The sequence below is a fragment of the Chinchilla lanigera genome, unplaced genomic scaffold (genome assembly GCF_000276665.1).
Source record: "Chinchilla lanigera isolate Chin_1 unplaced genomic scaffold, ChiLan1.0 scaffold00061, whole genome shotgun sequence".
NCBI classification, from domain to species: domain Eukaryota; kingdom Metazoa; phylum Chordata; class Mammalia; order Rodentia; family Chinchillidae; genus Chinchilla; species Chinchilla lanigera.
In genome coordinates this window covers 5,736,116-5,744,667 of record NW_004955462.1, presented here as the reverse complement: position 1 = coordinate 5,744,667, position 8,552 = coordinate 5,736,116, and the positions used below count along the sequence as shown (strand labels likewise).

The following is an 8,552-nucleotide window of genomic DNA, read 5'->3' as shown; positions in this document are numbered from 1 at the left end:
TGGGCAACTTGGTGATTTGACAAGTCTCTGTCTTAAAATAAAAGAAATAAAAAGAGGCTGGGGACATAACTCAGTGTTCTCACTTAGTTCAATCCCAGCACTACCAAGAAAAATAAAGAAAGAAAGAAGAAAGAAAGAAAGAAAGAAAGGAAAAGAAAGAAAAGAAGGAAGGAAGGAAGGAAGGAAGAAAGGAAGGGAGGAAGGTTTGAGGGGAATAGGCCAGGGATCCTCCAACTTATTTGTGATGATCAGGAAAGGGTTCCCTGTGGTACCCATGGGACCCAAGTCTGATGAAGTGGAAGTCTAAAAGCTGGAGAGTAGCCACAGCTGTGGAAAGTCCTATGTGTGACCGATCTGGAACCACTGTGGAGCTGGACAATCCCAGAGGTCTTTGAGGCCTGTCCCCTCCCTGGCCAAGCAGAGGCTAGTAGGTCTCATAGTCTTGGTCTGGGCACCCTGTGGAAGGGAGGGTAGAATTGTTTGAGGGTGAGCTCCCAGGTGGCCACATGACCATGTGCTCTGTGTTCTGCAGGCAGAACAGAGGCATCTGTTTTTGTTTTTTTTTTTTTCGGTTTTTCTCCGGTACCAGGAACCGAACTCACGACCTTGCGCTTGCCAGGCAGGCGCTTTGCCGCTGAGCTAAATCCCCAGCCCCAGAGGCATCTGTTTTGAACCTCACTTTATGTAATCCCATCCTCATGGCCAGTCAGTCATCACATGTGACCTGCTAAGTGGGTTTCATAGGGAAGGCTGCAGAGAAAAGGGTCACCCCTGAGGTCTAGCAGGGAAAGGCTTCTGAACAGCAGGGCTGGGCTTGACTGATGAACAGGAGGCCAGCAGTGGGCAGTGCCTTGTGCTTGGCATATGCAACACTCAGCACTGTGCGCCTGCGTGGGCCTGTGTCACGCAGCTCCTCCTCTCAGAGGAGAAGGAGATGTGGTCCACATGATTTCTGTATGTGCTGCTTCCCCTTAGTTCTCATTCACCGCTGTAACTCAGGTGTCATTGAATAAGACGGGGCCAGGTGACACTGGGCGAGCAGAGAGTTTGATGTCTGCCAGGCTCCCGGTGATGTCCTTCAAAGTTGAAAGCCTTGCTCACATGGCCGCAGAACCGCTATCGAGGAAAAACCACCAACCCCAGAAAGCCTTCACTCTCCTGCCCCCACTTGGATTACAGTAGGACAATCATCACTGCTTTTCATTGGACTAGAGCTTGAAACCCCATGCATGTGTCACCTTTGATGCCTGACAGACCCGAGGTAGGGATTATGCCAGGATTTTCACACAAGGAAACTGAGCTCAGGGAATATAAAGACCTGTCCAGGTTTGAGGAAAGATTTTCACAAAGGTCTGGCTTAGAGTTTTGGAACTTTTCCTTCCACACGATGCTTCAGGTTGTCCTCAAAGTCTGAGCTCTGTGTTTGTGTTGCAATTTTAATTTTCTCCAAATAGAAGTTCTCACAGATATTTTCATTCCATGCATGACTGTCCTACAGATCTTATTTGAGAAGGGCACCCAGCCATCTCCAACAGCTCGACAGCTCACCTTACCCGTCTCTAACTGTTCCTCTTACTGCCCCGTGATCTGTTCAGAAGTCCAATGGGAGACGAAGCCTTTCCTGCCCCGTTTCCACACGTAGCTGTGCATCCCTTGGTGGCTTTGGCTCTGCTCCTCCATTTTTTCTATCGATTGTACAGACTTTGGGGAAACGACTCTCACGTATCAGCTTTACCCAGAGTTTGCTGCTGAGGTGAAATTTAAAAATAATCCTCCAACATTATTGTGGCCTGAAGGAGCAGAGCAGCGGTGGGAACAATTTAATTCCTAATAAAGTCAGTACCGCTGAGCTGTGGCAGAGAAGTTGCTGGAACTCCTTCCTGCAGAGCCAGCTGCCATTCCTGGCCTGGGTGACAATGTTTGTTCCCTTGGCTGTCACACTCTACTTCTCGAGTCTCTCTGGATGGCACTTCATGATTTTTCCCTGCAGCAATGATGGAAATGTGTCACAGATGTCAAAGGCAATGGCTTTTGCAGCAGAAACAACCACGAGGAAAGGGGATCCAGGCAAAGTTTGTGACTCCCACCAACCACACTCACTGTAGGTGATTTGATGGGACACTGTTTAGTGTCCAAAATAAATCCCCCACCCCCACCCCTTCTCTCTCTCTCTCTCCCTCTCTCCATCTCTCCATCTCTCCATCTCTCTCTGTCTCTTTCAAACCAGGTAACTATTACAAGAAGACCTAGATAATTTTGTTGCAGTTTAAACCTTGTAACCTATAATTCTTTAGGGGAAAATACTTTGCCTTTTCTTTGTTGGTGTAGCATCTAGATAGAAAAAACGTCTTCTCCTCTTACTGAAACGAATCTCTCCAAACCTGCACTGCACAAGTACATTTGTCAAATGCAACTTCCTCCAAGTTAATATAACAGGTTAAATGCATTGAGCTGCCTTACTAAAGGAGGAGATTAGCATGTGCACACCTTTGTGAACTTCCATCATGGTGTGAGGTGTGTGATACTTCTCATGGAATTTGATGAGAACCTTACGTGTCCTGTAGATTACTTAAGGTTATAGTCAAAATTGTGATGCTATCAGCCTTGATCTTAGTTTTACATCACCATTGTTTCCCACCACTCCTTACTTCTGAAAAAGAAAGAAAAGAAACTGAATTAAAATTATTCATACTAAATTATCCTGTCTAGATTTCAAATATTTTAAACTTTCTGTAAGTAAAATGATAAAAGAGGTTGTTTTCTTTTGTGGTAGCTAAGATGGTTCACCGTCAAACTCAGTTTATACTTATAAATGTGAAAATGCACAAATACACCACCATACTTTTAGCCAAAAGTCTTGGTGTCTCCAAACTTAGTAAATATATGAAGATGGAGGTGGCCTTAGACGTTGATGTCTTCACCTGCAGATGAGGAAAGGGAGGCTTACATGGACCAAGTTCCTTGAGCTCAGTAATCTTTAGTGGAGGAGCCAGAACCGGGACACAGATCTTTGCCATAAGTGAGCCATCTGCTAAATACATTGAGGTTTAGGTGGTAAAGATGGAGTAACTTGGTGCTTGCTTTATTGCCTTGAGCTTTTCATTGTGTTACAGTGTTTAAACTCGGGAATATCTCAAGTTGTCAGCCCATCAGTCTTCCCCATGTGTCTTTCCTCCTGAGAGTGACAGCAGAGTCCCAGGTCTGGTCGCATGTGCCAGAGGGGAGCTATCGTTTTGCAGAGTGCTGCGAGTCCTGGGAAGACAGTGGCCGTGTCCCAGCCTGCGTTCCGGAAGTCTCCTTCAGCCCAAGACCAAACTGCCACAGGGTGCATTCCTGCATCAGGACATACTGAGACACTGACTTAAAGGAAAAGATGAGATCAGAAGGCCATGGTGGTAACCAACAATTCAAGGGAATCCGAGAAACATATATTCTTTCTTGCTTTTAAGAAGAATGTGATTTCGGGGGCACTTGCTCTCTGGTCGCAGCCCAAGACGCTGACCAGCTATTTTACCTATAGATAAGGGCACTGTGCTTGAAAGTCAAGGGCCATGTGCCACCATCTCTCTTGGTGGTCCCTAACCTCATCTGAATTCTCAAGTGTGGGCTCACCTGCATGTTGCTGTGGTCATTCACTTTCAAGACTGGGATTTGTAGGAAAAATAAAAGGTCCTGCTTGGAGCCAAACTTAGCGGAAGCCAAGATGCGGAGTTATGAGCACAGTGGCAATAAAGGAGCACGTCAGGGTCCCATTGGCCAAAGTTGCCGTGAGAGCACTTCCTTGCTTCCTTCCTTGAATTTTGCCACAACACTGATGGCAAAATCCCAACATATCTCAACCTGGCCCTAATCTCCATCCCTACCATCACCCCTAGAGCCAGGTATCATTAGGAAAGTGGTGGCAGCATTGAAACAAAACCCATTAGTTTGAGGACCATTACAAGTAGTAGATGCGATTCTAGGAAAAGGTGTCTTCAGCATTAGCCAAAGGCTTTTAGTACACTCAGAGAAAGAAGGATAAAGGCACTGAACAGTGTCTGGAGTGTCTTCAGTGGGGACCATGTGCTCCTCTGCACAGCTCTAACAGCACATGAAAAGTAGGTGCCTGGGAGTTAACTGAAGTGCTTGCCTTGGGGCAAAAGTGTCACCGCCCTAACGCAGCACAGCTATGTTATAGAAAAATGGTCCCTGAGACCCAATTTAAAATGTAGCTAAGCAGAGATTTCACTTGGGAAAGCAGAATGTGAAGTACAGAAACAAGGAGAGAACAAAGCATACTTGATAAGGTTAGGGCATTGGTGAGGTCCTACTTGGTACCCAGCATCCCTGACTTACTAACTGGGCCTTTGGGTGAGTTTGATGCTCAACATCTTCATGCTTCTGCATTGGGCCTAGATTGGGGCATGGAATGGTAACATGGAGTTTGTTAAAACAGTCCCTACATGAAGCTGAGAATTCATAATATATTTGCAGCCAGACAGAGGTGTGCTTCAGCATGTTCTCCATGTTCTGACATCACTTGTGTGGAGTTTGGGTGAAAAACAATCGTATTCCTACAGTGAAATGTAGAGGCCCTGTAGTATATTCAGGTATACTTTTAACTATACCTGTACCCATACAAAAGCCTTTAAGAGATTGTGCCAGGGCAGCAATCTTGAATTTCCCTTTAAACAACTTGCAGTTGGTTCCTTCATCCAGTAGGTAGGGTGAGGGAAATGGTTAGAAAGACAGTGAGGACAGGAAATGCAGAGCGGAGCATGCTACAAAATTCATGACTGGTGGTAAACCATCTAATTCAGTTGTGAGGTGGGTAAAATAATCAATATACACTTATAAAACCACTTCCTATTTAAATTATATTGGATACTTGAGTCATCTGTTTTATTAAAAAGTCTTATTAACTCCTTAATACTGGCTTAAATCTTCTCAAGTAAACTTTCCAAGCAGTACAGTAGGAATATCTTTACATTTTTATCATATTATTTACCCAAAACTGATCACAAGGAGTTGTAGCCTACAGAATTATTTCCATGGGTACTTACGTCTCATTTTTTTCCAGAAGACCCTTTTCGTAGGGCAAGAGAGCTGACATTACAAATGCTTTTCCTTGGGTGCTTCCTACCCTGCACTGTCTGGTGTAGTAAACGTTTAATGAGTGCTTGCCAGGAGCCTGATCTCTTGAAAACATGGCTCAAGTGTGCAGTTATCAATTGAAGGTTACTGATAGAAACCCAAGGCTTTAGACTCTAATCTTGTATTTCATAGTCCTGTCTTCGCTAACTTTGAGAGGAAGTGGACTTATTCTCCACCACTTCCCAGTGGCACCATAGGCTGTTGACCAACTCTTCAACACTTGGTTGTGGGTGACACATATCACCCTGTCTGAATAAGAGCCCGCAGCATTTCTAAATGTTCTTTTCACTTTTGTAGCACACACATGGATATACTGAGAAGAAAGATTCTATATCTTGATTCTTTCCTTTTGCCAGTAGTTGTGGAGATTACCTGTCTACCATAGATGCGTGCCCGCCTACCTCATTCTCTTCCACTGCAGAGTCTGTGCTGTACTGGAACACAGCCAGTCACAATTTTTCTCAGCTTAGCATTTCAAGGCTGTTTCATTCTCACTCACAGTCTATATTATACTGTTCACAGTCATACACTCTGGGTCCTTTACTCTCTTGCTTCAACTAGGTTGGGTGTTACTCAGGGCTTCTGCACCATCACCAGCCTTGATCTTCTTAAAACTCTCCTACCTCCTTGGCTACTGCCTGGCTCTCGGTCTCTGCTTTAGGGCCCCAAGTGCTTACCCACGGTCCTGTCACTTTCTTTCTTTGCCTCACCTCACCCCAGCTAGTTCCTTGTCCTCACACTGCCCTGAACCAATCATCTCTGTCTTGTTAAAACTAGCAGATACCTTTCAGTGGTCTTCTGTGGTCACTAAGTGGCATTTAACACAGTAAGTCACCCCCTCTTCTTGGAACACTTTTTCTTTTTCGATGCTGCTTCATTGCCCTTCCCTCCCTTCCTTCTTCACTCCTTTTCTCCCTGTCATGCTGCTCTTAGTTTCTCTTTCCAGTTATTTCTTTTCTATCTTGCACTTAACCACAGAGGTCAGACTTACTTACTTTCTTTCTTTTTTGAAAATGTATCAGTTATTTAATTAGGTTCTTAGTAAGAAATTTAGAACACTAGTTTGTGAGGGTAAATTCCATTTGTCAGGGCAAAAGTGGATTGCAGGTATCCCCGGAGCTGAAAAACAGCTTTGAGTTTTGGTAAAATCTGCGAGTCCACTGCTTTCTGGTCGACCTTGCTCTGCTCTGAAATCGGGTATCAGTCTTTCTTGGTGTTGAAGATCTCACCCTCTCGGTGCCTGGGCTTCCACATCTGCTTCTTCTTGAAGTAAGCATTAGTGAGGTGTTCAGGGATTTTCACGTTGCTGGTATCAGTTTTTGTGGAGGTGGCAATGACAAATTTCTGATGTGTTCCTCACAGTGGAACCCGATTAAGGGTAAGAGGCCCAGTTACAAGTAGCAAACCACTGGCCAATTGCTTCAGGAAAACCAGTCTTTTGCCCCTGTGCCTCCCAGTGAGGATGATCACGATGGTCCTGGGAGTGATGCTGGCTCACAGTTCCCTCACATGCTGACTGAAGAGTTTTTTGCTGTGGCTCAGTGGCTGTTGGGCACATCCTCAGTAGGATAGCATCTAGGCATTTTTTGAAGCTTAACCACCCAGGTACTACCATTCTCCTCACCACCCACTGGTTTTGTGACAGTAACAAGAACCTTCTCCTTTTTCTTCTCAACCTTGGATTTAGCAGCTGTGTACTTTCTCTTGTACAAAGCCTTTCTGGAATACATCACAGATTGGGAGGATCTACCAATTCCTTTTACCAGGACAGGATTTTGGCTGCAGTGGGGCTGCCCCTTCTTGGATTTTTTAGCCTTCCTATTGCCCTTTTTACCAGTACCAGTGGCATCAGCCTTCTTGGCTTCAGGTTTCTTCTCTTTAGTATCTGGTTTCTTAGTTTTTTTTAACCTGCCATCTTGCAAGAAGGGAAAGAGTGAAATTTCTCATTTAGATTTTAGTCTCTATCACTTGTTGACTTCACCAAAACCAACATTTCTTTGGGGCAAGGTGGGCACATATTACTGTGTACCTTATTATGGTTATTATTATTTCCTTCACTTTCATTAATAGTAAGTCAATAAAGAAGTCTTACATAGCTCCTGTGGTTGTATAGTTACTTATTTTTTCTGCTAATACCATAGGCTGAATTACCACCAGCTCTTGGTCAGTTTACTGTAAGGAGCTCCTAACTATTCTTATCATGTTTAATCATGTTCGATTCCAACCCACACTCCATAGGCCTCCAAGAGGGGTCTTCCAGAAATACAAATCTGTTTATATCACTGAGCTTCTTAGAACTCTCCAATGGCTTTCCATGGATCTAGCACAAAAATAATCATCTTAAAGTTCCTGCCCCATCTGGCTGCTGCTGACCTCTCTGGCTTCTTCTCTCTTGCCCTCACCTCCCTCTATTCTTTTGTTGTTTCAAGTGCCCATGGTCTTTTGCAACACAAGATTGAATCTCAGCTGTTCCCACTCCAGCTGTGCTTCCTCTTTCATAACATCTAGACATGTTCCTGGCTATACTTGTCCTCCTTCACAGGAAGATGTTGAGGGGGCAAGGAGTCAGCCAGCACAGGAGCATCCCCAGAGCCATGTTCCTGCTCCTGTTAATTATGAGACCTGACCTGGACCTCCTCAACCACTGAATCAAAGTGAGCAAAGTTGCCACATTGACTCCCCTGGGCTGTTGTGATAAGTATATACGAAAAAAGTTGAAGTATATGATCATATACAAACACAAAATATTTAAGAGAACATGTAGCTGATTCAGTGAGATTTTAGGGAAATATTGGTGCAAAATGTCTAGTTCATTCTTTCTGCAAATATTTACTGAGAAAGTGCACTGTTGTAGATAAAGAGGACACAATAGTGAATCAGACTCACACAGTTCTAGACTCAAAGAGCATCATTCTGTGTCTGGAGACAATAAACAGTTGTTTGAAGCAGTAAACATAAGTGAGGTAATATTGTGCTATGATAGAAAGTGCAGTCTCACATTCATGTAGGTGTGTAGGAGGAGCCCTTAACTAGGGGAAGCTTGAAGGAGCAGGCAGGACAGGGTAGATACAGAATATTTCTATCATCATAGAAAGCTCTATTGGACAGCACTGGCCTGCTTGTGATATTTTAGTTGAAAGCAGCCTGTAAGATGAATTGCCTGGTCTTAGCTGATAGGCTGGACTAAGGGTACTTAGCTGGCAAGAGGCCTTAACCAGCGAAGTGCTGTGGGCATAAAGATGGAACTTGCAGAGGACAGGTGCACAGGACCAATTGTTAGAGTAGAAACTAGTGATGACTCAGAGCTCTGAAGTCACTCTGAAGCTCTGAAGTTATCTCAAACAAGAACAGACAAGCATTAATGGGTACCAGGTAGGGGGAGAGAGAGAGAGAGAGAAAGAGAGAGAGAGAGAGAGAGA

General features: G+C 44.4%; 1 pseudogene; it reads right to left on the bottom strand.

The window, feature by feature from the left end:
- Positions 1 to 6,136: 6,136 nt before the first annotated feature.
- LOC102028276 overlaps positions 6,137 to 8,552 on the bottom strand; it is a 12,685-nt pseudogene continuing 10,269 nt past the window's right edge.